The sequence below is a fragment of the Carlito syrichta genome, unplaced genomic scaffold (assembly GCF_000164805.1).
Source record: "Carlito syrichta isolate Samal-C Ts95f unplaced genomic scaffold, Tarsius_syrichta-2.0.1 Scaffold305211, whole genome shotgun sequence".
In the NCBI taxonomy this organism is placed as follows: Eukaryota; Metazoa; Chordata; class Mammalia; order Primates; family Tarsiidae; genus Carlito; species Carlito syrichta.
In genome coordinates this window covers 74,695-89,507 of record NW_007249307.1, presented here as the reverse complement: position 1 = coordinate 89,507, position 14,813 = coordinate 74,695, and positions in this window count along the sequence as shown.

Genomic DNA, 14,813 nt, shown 5'->3' with positions numbered 1-14,813 from the left:
AGAAGGACTATGCTTTATACCTTAGGGAAGTCTTATTAAAGGGATAAATCCTGACTGTCTACAAAAGGGTAGACTGTCATGGCAAGCAGAATAATGGTCTCCAGAGATTTCAGCATCCTAATTCCCCAAAACTGTGAGTAGATTACCTTATATGGCAAAAGCTGTAACTACGCCAAGGATATTAGAATGAGGAGAATATTCTGAACTATCTGGGTGTTCTGTATGTAATCATGCAGTTCATATAGGTGAAGGAGGGAGACAGAGAGATATTTGAAGATACTATGCTGCTGGCTTTAAAGATGGAGAGAGAGGCCCAAACCAAGGAACGTAAAGTCTCTAGAAGCTAGAAAAGACAAGAAATGGATTCTCCCTTAGAACCTGCAAAAGAAATGCAGCTCTGCAGTCACCTTAACTTTAGTCCAGTAAAACCCATTTCAGATTTCTGATCTTCAAAACTCTAAGATAAGTTTATGTTGTTTTAAGCCACTAAGTTTGTGGTAATGTGTTGCAGCAGTAATAGGAAACTAATAAAACTGTCTAATGGATACAGTGTTCAATTGGATTAACCATAGCTCCTTAACCTGCCTCACACACTTTATTATGCATTTTTATAATTTATTTAAAAAGTGCTTATTAATGACTTCCTGAGTAACATTTATTAGAGATAAATAATGTAGTTCTAGTTCCTAAAGCGATCACTGTATAGTAATGTTGAGAAAATGTCTCATGTTTCTGTACATCTCGTGAGTAGAGGCACTGATTGCCTTTGTTCAAGACTATCTTTTCATCGTGTCTGTCCATATGATGAACAACCTTGGATGGCAAAGATAGTGTCTCCCTCCAGAGCAAAGGACAGACATGCTTACAGTTCAGTAGAAGAGACTCATGTTCCCTAATCTCAAGATTCCTCTCTTGTAAGACAACACTTGCACAAGTTGTGTGAATGGATCATTGTCCTATTTTTGTCATCCTGTGGGAATTGGCATTTAAAAACCATCTCAAGAAAATGCTGCTGCTCTGGCTATTACTTTTGATGTGAATAATAAAGTCTTTTGTCTCTGACACATGTGTATTGTGTCTTCTGTTAGCATCCATGAAGCTGTGGTAGGCTAATTTTGATAGCTTGCAAATGGGGCAAAATCTCAGACTTTTCACAATTCTTGGCAAACAGTGAACAAAACAAAGCACACATCTTTATGAACATCGAGGAACAGGGTCTACAAAAAATGTTTATAATAGGAAAAGAAAAAAAAGAGATTATACATGTATTCAGTGTTTTACAAACATTCACATTAAGTTTTTGTACTATTCTGTGAAATGCTATCTGCCATTTTAAGGGCCAGCTAGAAGTCAGATAAGATAGGTCACTTATGATTCAAATAACGATGGCTCACCACATTCCAATTACCTCACTCATTACGTCATTAAGAAAATCCAGTGCATCCAGAAGATCCCAGAACAGTGGTTCTCAAAGGGAGTGATTTCTCTCCCATCTGGAAATAGCTGAAGACATTTTTGGAGGTCATATTTGGGGTAAGGGTATTTCCACTATCTAGGGAGACAGGAATACTGCTGAACGTCCTACAATGAATATAGCAGCCCTCAAAAGAATTATCCAATCCAAAACATCAGTAGTGTTGAAGTTGAGAAACCCTGCTCTAGAGTATAATCATCTCTGTCTCTGATTTTCTGCCTCCATTGAAACCTTCTACTCTGTTCTTCATCTACTGATTTCTTTATCTCATCTTGGCATGTATCTAAACTTCCATCTCTCTCTCCCCCTAAAGTAAGGCCATCAAAGCAAGCCTACTGCATACAAGAGAAATTTTACTAAAGATTTGTAGGTATGAGATAGAAGATTGTACAATCACATCACATAGCAAATAAATTGAACAAATAAATTGAAGATAACCTTGTTCTTGCAGCCACTGTACCACTGGTCTTGGGCTTTTCACTGACCATGTTAACTCATACAGCATGGTCTTTTACCATCTTGTTGGTTCTAGTCTTTGTATATGCCCTTCCTAGACTGTACCCAGGAACTCCAGGTTCTTCTCTCTCTATTATGTAGAACAACCATTTAATTCTCTCAATCCTCTACACCTAAACTCAGTTTCAAACCTCCCTTTACCTAGAAGAGTGGTTCTCAAACTTGAGCATGTATTACTCACCTGGGGACCTTGTTATAACACAGCTTGCTGGGTTTTGATTCTGTAGGTGTGGTTGAGAATTGACCTTTTTACAAGTTTCCAGGTGATATTGATGTCCCTGGTCTGGGACAACATTTTTAGAAGCACTAAAACCAAAACAAAGCCCCATAACGCCCCACAAACTTATACAAACAAAAGAGCAATTATTTCTGTAGCAGGACAAAAAAAATCTACAGAAGCCAGGAGATGAAGGTCTTTCTCTTATGTTGATCTGCCCACTTTAGAAGGCAGTGGTAGTTGGATAGCATTTCCCAACATTAGTTACACACAGAAGGGAAATATAGGGCTCAGAGAGGTTAAGTAGCTATAAGGCTGTTGCCCAGAACCCAGTTCTGTTGGATTCTGAAGCCTCTGCCTGTATAAGTGGTTTAGTGGGAAGTAAGTAACAGATCCCACACTTATGATTAAGTACAATTTGTTCAGTAGTATGAGGCAACCTTGATGGGTAGAATTCACAAATGCATCTCAGGAGTGCATTGAAAAATAGTTCATATACAGCAATAGGAATATTAACCTGCATTGCAAGGCTTCATTATAAATAATTTCCAATGATAACAGTGTCATCAAATGAATGGCAGTTGTCAAGAAGCTGTGAGGTAGTCCTCAATGACAACTAGTGTATCTGTGTATGCTATACATCTGGAGATCTGCAGTTAGTAGATCCTCCCACTTCAGAAGGCTGTGGTATTTCTGTATAGCATTCTATAACCAGTAGATCTATATGTATATTAGTGTGTGAACCTGGCCTGAAATGGTTGATGCCCCTAAAAAGAACTTTGGGAACCGAGGCACAAATGTTCTTCATAATGAAGTCTGAACAAGTTGCAAGGTGTTAGTACACTGTACATAATTTTCAGAGAAAACAGCCTACTGATGCTCCTTCTTCTTGTTCCCTAAAGAAAAAAGGTTAAGTTTATGCTTACTACTGGAGGTGTAAGTTTACTACTAGAGTCGTGCAGTCTAATCCTGGCTGGGAATTCTGCCTCTGAGATCTCATCTTGGCAATCAGAACACAGTACTTCTTGGAAAGTCGTGGTTTCTGAACTGCCTGGGTGTGTTGTGTCTATATTCTTGACAGCTTGCTATATCAATCAATCGTATACACAATCATGACTGCTAAGATGAAAAACAATCCTTGTGATTATGAAAATGTCTACTTGCTGGACAGACAGTCAAACAAACAGCCCAGAGGTGACTGTCATGGACAATGACCCAAAAGGGATAATATGTATGAAAAATGATAATATGTATAGAATTCAGTTCTACTTGACAAAAACAGTGGTCTGCATGCACGTGGCCCTTTGTAAGGAAGTATTTGTTCAGGTGTGACTGTGGATGTTCACCAAATATTACAGGGAGTCAAAATTTTAGAAATAGGGCAAACACACTGACTGTGGTAATGCCTGAAGTATAAATTATCCAAAAACGCAATGACTAATATGATGATTCTCCAAAGGCTTTCCTGTTCTTTGGAGATTCCTTGAGGTCTGGCTTATTTCAGTGAACACTCAATAATCACATGTTTGACCAGGCAATGAAACTCAGATCAGAGGAGAGAAGCAAAAATGAGTTTCCAAGGACTAGAAAAGGAAGTAGAGGAAAAAAGAGAAGAATTGAGAAAAGTTTGGTGTGGGGATGGAGATGTATTAGTTTCTGAGCATGCCACAACAAAGTACCACAAATTGGATGGCTTAAACAACAGAAACTTGTTGTCTTACAGTCCTGGAGGCGAGAGTTCTGAGACCAAGGTATCAGCAGGGTACATTCTTTTTGAGGACTATGAGGAGAATCTGCCCTATGCCTCTTCTCTAGTTTCTGGTAGACTCAGTCACCCCTTGACCTGTAGATAGTGATCACCTTGCTCTTTTACATTGTATTCCCTCTGTGCATGTCTTTGTGTCCAAATTTCCCCATTTTTTAAGGATATTACATTGAATTTGAGCCCACCCTAAAAACCTCATTTTAACTTGAGCAACTCTGTAAAGACCCTATCTCCAAATTAGGTCACATTCTGGGGTACTAGGGGGTTAGGACTCCAACATATCTTTTGGGGGGAGTAGGGGAATAGAATTTAACCCATAATAGGAAGAAAGAGAAAACTGGGTAGAGAGAGGAAACAGGGAGGATGGAGAATGAGTAAAATGAACAGGTAAAATAATGAAGAGCTAAGAGTGAGAACAGAGTAATTTTTCTTTCAGCACTTACAGGAATCCAGGCCCTGACCAGCCGCTGACGTTCACTGCTGCCAGTAACCTGTGTGCAGCCATTGTGCAAATGACAGACTGCTATTCCCTCAAAGTAGTCACAATACTGCAGTCACATTGCACCTTTCTGCAGTGCTCAATTCACGGAACTGAACACTACAGCCCACCAAAACAGTTCTGTGAACTCCACTTCTCCAAATTTTTAAAGGACAGACTTTTCCTTTTTAAGAGCCGATAGGTAAATAGAAATACCATGATGAATTTGCTAGAGTTTGGACTATTAAAATTATTAACCTCTGTCGATTTTGATTCTGCTCTATATCTAGGCACAAGGGGACACAACTCAAAGAGATGAATAGTAATATTCAGCCATATGTCTAGTTTTCAAAATAAAAAAGTCTAATTGAAACATTTTTAATATTTGAGGTCCTATCATCTACATGACAGGCATGTAAAATGAAATCTGAGACTTCAAATTAAGTCTTCCTGGCTCCCTGCTGTTCATAAATGGGGAGGTCCACAGAAGAATAAAGATTTATTTTAAAAAGTATATTTGAAATTGTTTAAAGGACTCAGAACCTGAATGAGAGTTCAGACTAAAACAGGGAAGTTGAACAACTGAAAAATCTTCCTCTCTGCATCCCATAGGAGACACACGTGAAAGGGTGCAGAGAAGCCTGCTGAGACTAACTTAGGTTTGTCAAGCTTTTCTTATGTGTGTGTTTGTTCCAATTTCTTTGTTTTTATAAAAATTACTAAAGTGATACATATTTTGTGTAAAAATGTCAAGCAGAATATTGACATCAGCAAAAGAGCCGTTTTCCTTCCTCCCCGTTCTAAATTCATCTTCCCAGAGAAAGATCACTGTCCCAGTGTAGTCTATGTACTATTTCCCTGCAAAAACTATTATATATTATATAGGTATGAATTTTTTTTAAACAATGGGTTTCTGTTAAGTAATACACTTACTTAACAGAAGTTTATTACTCATGTTTTCTCATACACATTTTAGAAAATGTGGATAACAACCAGAGTAGAGAGTATGAATGGAAACCTATCCATCCCTTATACCATAGCCCAAAGACAATCCCTTTAGTGAGTATATTTTCTCATAGTCTTTTCTCTATTCACACATATTTGTTTTGTTTTAATTAATTTTTATCTGAGTGCTAGCCTTCCATTTTTTGTTGTTGTACAAATAATACTATATGCTCATGGTAAAAAATAAAATTTAAAAGGCAAGCAAAAGAAGAAAATCTAAAGGTCATCTCAAAATTGACCTTTCTTAAAGTTACTCATCATTGTTTACATTTTTTGTGTATATCCCAAATAAATCATGTATTTTGATACAGAAAAAGATAAATACCACCAGCAAATTTTGATAGATCTGTTAAAAGCTCAATCTACTTTAGGTTACTTATATAAGTCATCTAAATATGGCTTTTATTTTCATCTTCACTCAAAGTAGGGGAAAGAGAAGTTTTCAAAGTCTAATATTTATCACAGAATCAGTATTTTGAGAAAGTTCCATCTTCCTCCCATCTACCCTCTCCCCAGCTCCACCACCACAGGCCTTTTTCCATCTGAGAGCCTTTCAGAGAATGTGACATCTGCTGCCTTTTTATCCCTCAGAGTTGTTGGTTGGATTTATTTTGTTTGTTCTCAAATCAGATCAAAGCAAAATGTACCTAATTGCACTTTCAGGTCAGAAGTGTAATTTTGTGCTTGAGAGCAAGATGTTTGTTTTTACTGGCATTAAGAGGCAGGTCTCGCTGGGCTCGGTGGCTCAGCCTGTAATCCCGCGCCTTTGGGAGGCTAAGGTGAGTGGATTGCCTGAGCCTGCGGGTTAGAGACCCGCCTGGGCAGTGAGACCTCATCTCTACAATAAATCAAAAAAATCAACTGGGCGTGGTAGCACATGCCTGTAATTCCAGCTACCCGGAAGGCTGAGGCGGAAGGATCCTCGGAGCCCAGTAGGTCGAGGCTGCGGTGGCCGGAGCGGCCACTAACATTCCAGTCTGGGTGACAGAGTGAGACTCCAATTCAAAAAAAAAAAAAAAAAAGAGGCAGGTCTCTGTTGAACCTCTCTTAGCACCCAGAATTACAATCTTGAATTTTTTATACACGTTGCACACACACACACACCACACATCTTGTCACAAAAATGTTTTAGCGACATTAAATAATGACTTATCCAAAGCAACATTATTTTCTGGCTATAAAATTAGTTATTTAAATAGTTTCAAAAAATAAAGTATACGAAAGAAAATAAAATAAATCACCCATAATTTTACCTCCTTGCGACAATCACTGTTGGTTGACATTTTGGTATGTGTTCTTTCATAACTGTTTTTATGCATATATGTACCTTTTAGTCACAATCTAGACATGATTTCAATGGATGTATATGTTTTTATGTTGTAGTAACTACTATTATAAATGCTATTATTTTAATAGCAACTACAAACTTAGCTATGCTTTAAAAAAAAAAAAACTCCCACCCAAAATTAGTATTTCTCATATCAGTTTATTCCTCTCCCAATGATCATCATTTGATTGTTCTAGGCTCCTCACCTTAGCTTGTAGCCAAAACCCTATGGCTTCCAATTTGAATCTAAGACTTCAAATAGACTCTCCTTCCTGCCTCCCAGATGTAGCTTGTGATTTAGGGTTTTTGTCATACTCACAGTTTGGGGGGTTTATTTTGTCTTGTTTTGTTTTTCCTTTGCTTTTTAGCAGCACCAGCTACTCAAAGGTGTGTTTGCCTTTAGAGGGATCTAATTAAACTTCTATTTCCAAAGTGGATGTTCCCCCTTCATGCAAGGTTGCAGAATACGTGAGAAGCCTAACTTGTCTCTGGTGTCTTCATCTCTCAGTCCTCTATTTAATCCCTTGACAAATGCTACTGAGCACCTATGAAGTGCAGGCTTTCTCTAGGTGCTAGGTTATAGCAGTAAATAAGGCCCCTACTCGCCTGTTGCCTCCAGTCTGAGAGACTGTGCTGCTTTTTCCACTGTAAACTGATTAAAAGTAAGATCTATATCTGTCCCATCTGGGCATCCATCAGCTCCCAGCAAAGTGCCTCTGTCACAGTAGTAACTTAATTCAGCAGCAATTGGCCAAATGAAGGAATGAAAAGCAAATTGCTTCAGAAAATAAATCAGTTTTGCCAAAATCATTGTAGATTTATTTCTTTGAATGAAGGCAAGCCAGTTCTAGTAGAAATACAAATCCCTCTATAAGGAGTAACATATGAAAAACTCTTCAGCCAGAATAGCTTAGTGGGAATACATTTTTCCAACCAACATACTTCCAGATTTGAACTGGGAGAGAAAAAGGAGAGGTTGCCTGCTTTGGATCATAAGAGGTTGCTTGGGAGTAGTTTGGGGAACCCAAGTATCAAAAGGTGGTACTTATGAGGGTCCAAGTCAAGGGCAGAAAAACTTAGAGGATAAATTTTATTAATTTCACAATTATATTCTATTCAAAATTCTTACAAAGAGAAAAGGACAGGAACCAGGAAACATTAAGTATGCTTTCAGAGCCTCCAGCAGTAACTACGGAAGTGACAAATCACATGCCTGGATCCATTTGGGATCTGGGAGACAGAGACAAAATGAAGTTCCCTCCCCTAGCATCCCACTGAAGAGAAAGATCTTGCCCTGCAAATGCACATACTCACATTGCCATTTATTTTCAGATTTACAGAAAGTAACCTAGTGGGACATTCTCTTTTGAGCAATATTTCGCTGCTTGAAGTCTTGATTTCATGAAAGCCAGAATGTTAACAAACTGAGAAATATGGGCAATGGAGGTAGAAGCCACAGCTTGGAGGTAAGCTAAAATGTGACAGCCTTGTAAGTAAGCCTGTAATTTCTTCTCCATTGAGATTCTATTTGTTAATCATTCATGTAAACCTTAATGGAAAACAGATGTAGAATCAATTGGCAAGTACTGGCATTCATTTAAAAATCTATAAAGATAATTTTATTATCGTGACAAAAACACACAATTACAGACCCCCCCCCCCTTTTGGGGCTGAATTGGCATGAAAACTAAGAGTATAAATAGAACTATGTAGAACAAATGTCAGGTAGAATCTGGTAAATTTTTGGAGGATTTATTGACTTTCCAACTTAAAACTGGAATGTCTTAGGTTTTATGTTCCTTTTGGAAGGTTTTGACTACCTTTGGCTGGTTTGTAAGTAGCCTCATCTTAGTGGCTGAAGCAATAAATAAATAAGATAATGGAAAAAAGAGACATGTAGGATTTTCTAGAGGGTACACATGCATGTATATTCATTCACATACATATGACAGAAAAGCAAGCACAAATAGTTTTATCTTGCATTTATTAAAATACCTTAGCGTAATTTAAGTAAGGCATCTATTTAGAGGATCAAACTAACTTTGAAAAACTCAAGCATAATCACTTTTTTCACTTCTAGAAGGTTTAAAATTTTTTTTTCTGGATCCCCATTGGATTTGGATTAAAATTTAAATTCTTGGGATGTTATACCATTTATAATCTACTTTTAGCCTTATCTCCTAGGTAACTACCACCCTCACCATGGGTCCTGGATATCTTTCTTTTCCTGGCATAAAGGGTGCCTTCTTCAGAAAGTCTACCCTGAATCTCCATATTGGGCCTAGTACCTCTTATCTCAGTTCCCTGTCTGCGTTCTGTCTCATTATCCAAAAGTGATCTGTTCCCAAGTCAGTATGTACCCCAAGTATGTAGTCACTGTCTACATTATCTCTGGAGCTCTACAATATAGTCAAACACAGCATAAGATTAAAATAATTACTCATGAAACTGAACAGAATTGCATTTATTAAAACATTTATTATATGTAGATGGCTAAAAACTACCATCTGGAATGGAAGCTGTGATAACTCTCACAACACTGGGAAAATTCTTATTTGGCCAGATTACATGTCAACATGATGCATACCTGAGCTAGTATAAAGGATTGGAAATGGCAGAAACCAAACTGACAGCTGTCATCATTTTTCTGTTTCTTTTCTTACATCTTGACCATTCATCTCTCCTTCTGCTCCCTGCACCATTTTCCACCTCAACACACATGCACTCTCAGATACCTGCCATAGTAAAATGACCAACTTCCCACTAGACTTACTAGAGTGGAAAGGATTAAAAGGCTGACTGACTTGTATGGAGTTCAGTTTAGCTTAGGGGACACAGATTTAAATAACTTTGAGAGCCAATTCGTAAAGGTAATTATGTGAAGAGCATTGAAATTCAGACTTTTAAAAAAATTGTTTGCTGACCAAGTCAAATAGGGGTGACGGGTTAGCTATAAAAATAGGGTCTTAGAGTTAGATTTAACTGGACTTTGAAAAGTGTAGTAGTTCTCAAACACTCAAGTCTGTAGAATAAAATGTATGTATTCACCACAAAGTGTTTTATAAAGGAGAGTAACATGATTAGACTTGTGTTAGGGAAGGCTATTATTTGAGAAAACTCACCTGGTATCCAGAACTTTATTGCAGTTGGGAAATCAGATCTTTTTAGGGACTGATGAAGGGGGACGAGGGAATAAAGAGAAGGTCTGCAGAAAACAGAAAGTTAGTCTGTAAGAAAGGTCAGTCCTTCCCAGAAAAAAGGAGTATATCCTAAAATCTGTGTCCAAAACATGAGAGATCATAAATGGAGACCAGCATTGGGGACATAATAGCTGAGGAAATGATAACACCAGTGTGGCCTATTTACCTTAGTTCAATCTTTCAGATATTCGATGTCCACCAAAACACATTTTTAAAGTCTCATATGTGATCATGGGCTTTAAAAAAACCCTCAGTGTCCTATTTCATTTTTTGTTGTCATCACAGAATACCACAGTCTGGGTAATTTATATTTTTAAAAAGTGTATTTAGCTCAAGTGTAAAGGTTGGGAAGTCTAAAAACATGGTGCCTGTGTCTGGTGAGGGCCTTCTTGTTCCATCATAACATGGCAGAAGACATCACATAGTGAGAGGGAGGGAAGAGCAAGACAGCCAGAGGGAGTGTGCTTTTACAAAAAATCACTCCTGTGATAGTGACATTAAGCCACAGATGAGAGAAGAGCCCCCATTAATCCGTTAGTTCATTCATGAGGGCAGAAGGATTAAGTTTCCAATGCAAACTTTTTGGAGACACATTTGAACCATAATACTCAGTATTATGGAATCCAAGTCTATGCCTTCAGGCATAAAGTACTGTTATTCCTATTTTACAGTTATAAATATGAAATCACAAAGAGATTAATGTTTTTATTAAATTATTTGTTCAGTAAATATGGACTGAGATCCACCATATTCCGAACACTCTGCTAATAACAGCCTTGGAGAAGTCTAATGATGAGAAACAAATATATATGTAATAATATAAGTAATAATACATATCGTTTTATATATTTCCTTTGGAGGATCTGCCCCCTACAATGACCCCATTTCTCTAAGAACTTTTCTCTCTCTATTCCTTTCTCTCCCTGGCAGATATGTTTTTGCAATTTAATCCAACATTCTGGTTTTAGTTGATTGTATGTGGTGTGGGCACTAAAATTTTCTCTTTAGGGAATTTAGAACTAGACCTAAGAAATAGTTGGTTTGAGCTTGTTTCTCAGGTCAAAGGCATTCTAGCATATTATATATTTCTATGAATTTCATCCAAACTTTAAAAATTATTAATATAAAGTTTTCCCAAATAACTTATCTTTTTATTATCTGTAGTCTTTATGTTCTTTAGTTTGAGGTTATATATTACATATACACAAATTTTAAAATGTTACATCTTTCTGGTAAATTGAACCTATATTATTAAGTTGTTTTTAATTAAAATAATGCTTTTTGCCTAAAAGATAATTTTGTCTGATACTTTTTCTTCCAATGTGTTACCACATTATCTTTTTTCTATTCTTTAACTTCTTAACCTTTCTGTAACCTTATATTTCAGACATATCTCATAAATAACACATGGTCTTTTTTTTTTTTTTTATGTAATCCAGTAAGACAATCTTTGTCTTTTAGATAGAGTACTTGGTTCATTTATAATGAATATAATTAGTCATATATTTGAATTTTTCTACCATCTTACTTTGTGTATTTGTCTCATTTGTTTTGTTTCTTTTTTTATCTATTATTGTCTGTTTTGCATTAATTAAGCAATTTTATTCTCTTTTGTTCTGGTGTTTGCTTTAAAGCTAAACACTCTAGGGGGGAAGAAGGCGTGATGGCAACAGAACAGGTCAGAGTGTAAGAGTCTCCACAAAAGCAAGTGTCCATAAATACTCTCTGTGTGAGTGAGTGTGTTGCCAGTGGGTGAGTGAAAGTCTGTCTGAGGGGAGGCTCAGGTTCATGCATGCCAAGCTGTCCTCCGTAAGTGACTGCAGCCCACCACTGCAAGTAAAGCCCCAGGTGCTCAGGATTGCCTGCCACTCTGGGGGCTCTCTGGAGAGGAGGCAGCAGAGAACAGCTGCTCTCTTCACCACGTGGCACCTGGTTCTTGAGTCATCACCTGCAGCAGCAGACTGGGAACAAGCCCCAGGAACCCTGGAGAAGGCAGGGCATGAAAATCTGGAACATAGACCTGCCATGATGAGGAGACACCAACAAATGCCATCTTCTCTGTCTCAGGACCAGGCAGAGACCTGCATTGCCCCATCCAGTTCTGTCCAGCCTCCAAACTGGGACCCAGAGGCTATCTCCTCATTGGACTCAGAGAGACAGATGCCCCTCCTGCATGCTGGAACAAGCACAGACATGTCAAATCTGAGTGGGAGACCTGACAGCAGCAGTAGCAGACGAGGTGGGTGAGTCTGAATCTGATCCATCCTCCTCCCACAGTAGTCCATGGGGCATCTGACCCATGCTGAGAGCAACCCTGTCAGCCTGCACTGAGAGCAGAGGGGATGGGTTGGAGACCAGAGCTGCTCCTTAATGCAGCAGTGGCAGCCCAACAGGACCTGGAGTTACAGAAACAACCACAGAGCTAGTTTTTTTGTTTGTTTATTTGTTTTAATTTTTGGTTTTTTCTTCACTCTTTCTGTTTTTGTTTATGTTTCATACTTGCTTTGTTTCTATTATTTTAATGGTGTTTCTTTTAGATTTTCTGTTTGGGTATGGGTATTTTTGAGGGTGAGCACATCAACTGGTTTTTGTTTGTTTGTATGATTGTCTAAATGTGTTTTTGTTTTGTTTTGCTTTTTCTGTCTTTGTTTCTCTGTTTATTCATTAGTTGTTACACCTGTCTGTTTTCTATCTTCTCTTTCTCTCTCTCCACCTTCTTTCCCCTTCCTTCTTCCTTTTCCCATCATTTTTCTTTTTCTTATCTCATTTTCCTTTCAAGAGGCAAATATACACCCCCCACTGCATGGACAGATTATAAGGAGGTGGGAAGTGAGTTCCAGGGGACCCACACACTAGTTAGCAGATACTGGAATCTGCAGATACCTTCTGAGTCACAGCTCCCCCCTCAACTAAATCTCAAAACTGCAAAAAGCACAGTTCCCCACCTCCAGTCCAGTTTCAAAATTGAACAAAGCCAGAGGATCAACATAAAGAAGAATAGGAAACTGAGCAAACAGAAGTAAAAGTTATCCCCCCATCACTAAACAACAGAATTAAAGAAGAGGTAAAAAAGTGGGGGAGGTAAACCTACACAAATGAAAACAAACCAAAGAGAGAATATGGGTCCAATACAGACTCCTGGGCACAACTGAGAATACAGACTTCAGAACTCAATGAAGAGCCCCAGAATGACTGATTTCAAGCCACAAGCCCAGATATAAAGATATTAATAAAGAGAATAAATAGAAATGAAGAGAGACAAGAGGAAAGAATGAAGGAGCTGATAACTGAGATAACAGCAATAAAGAATATAGTGAATGAAATAAATAACAAACCTATAAGCATGGAAAGTAGAATTAGTCAAGCAGAAGAAACAATCTCAGAGCTTGAGGACCAAAATATGGAACTAACCCAAACTGTTAAAAACATAGAAAAGAAGCTTAAAAAGACAGAACAAAGCCTCCAAGAAATGTGTGATTATACCAATAGACAGAACCGAAGATTAATTGGAATCCCTGAGGCAGATAGAGAGAGACCGAGACCACCCTAGAACAAATATTCCATGAAATTATCCAAAAAAACTTTCCTCATCTCATCAGTGACATGACTATTCAAACACAAGAGAATCAGACAACCCCTGCAAGATAACAAATGAGAAAACCAGCTCCCTCCCCAGCTACAACATCTCACCCGGCCCCAAGCCACTGGCTGCCACCTGTGAAGGCCCTTGGATACTGCCTTGTGGAGATCTAGGTTCCCTTGCTGGTTACACTTATCCACCCAGCACTCAGCCGCTGCCAGCTCCCTCCCTGACTGGGTGCCCTGTCCAGCAGCCTGGTGCATGCTCCTCAGAGTTCCAGCTCCCCACCCTGGGTTCCAGACCCCCACCCAGCCTATTTCAAGTCACCATCACCCAGGGAGGCTCTAGGCACCTGCCCCTCAGAGATACCAGCTCCATTCCTGGCTGAAGTATCCTGTGCAGGATCCAAAGCCACTGTCACCACTCACCACCTGCCCTTTGGAGCTCCGGTCCCCGCTCTGGCTGAGGCACCCAGCATGGGACCCCATGGTTGTGTAAGGGAACAGTATATCTTAAGGAGGTGCTGATCAGCTGCTCCCAGCTCCAAACGAGGGAATTCCCAGCTCCCTCATCCACCCCAGGCTGCTGGTGGCACACCAGATTCAGTGACCAGCTGTGTTGCTGATCCCCAGTGCCTGACACTGGAGACACACCATGGATTGCCCATGGACCCAGATGAGTGGAGAGAAAGGACAGGTGGAGAGAAAGAATCCATGAAAGAGGAGCTTCTCACCTCGGCCATTTTCCAGGCAGAGATTTGCATTGCCCCATTCATCTACGAGCAGCCTCCACCTTGGTTTCTAAGGTAATGTTGCTAAACAGGAGACAAATGGTCCTCCCCTACACTGAATCAAATACAGGCAACTCAGTATTATCACAGACCTCTCAGGCAGCAAGCCAAGGGAACCAACCCAAGCTTGAAGTAAATCTATCTGCTTGCAATAAAAGCAAAGGGGAGAGGCTAGAGATCAGAGCTGAAGACTTTAGACACCCAGGAAAGATTCCAGAGCTAGTCTGGTTTCTTATTTTGATTTTTGATTGTATTGTTTTGACTGCTTGTTTTGCTCACTTTTGTTTGCTTTTTATTTAGACTACCTGTTTGTGTTGGAGAAAAATGCATAAAAAGGCGTGATTTTATGGGACTGTCTTTGTGTGATTACCAGTATGCTTTATGGAATTTTGTTTGTGTGTCTGTTTTTCACTCTTTTCTGGACTTGTGTCTCTTTTTCATTCTTTAGTTGGTATGTATGT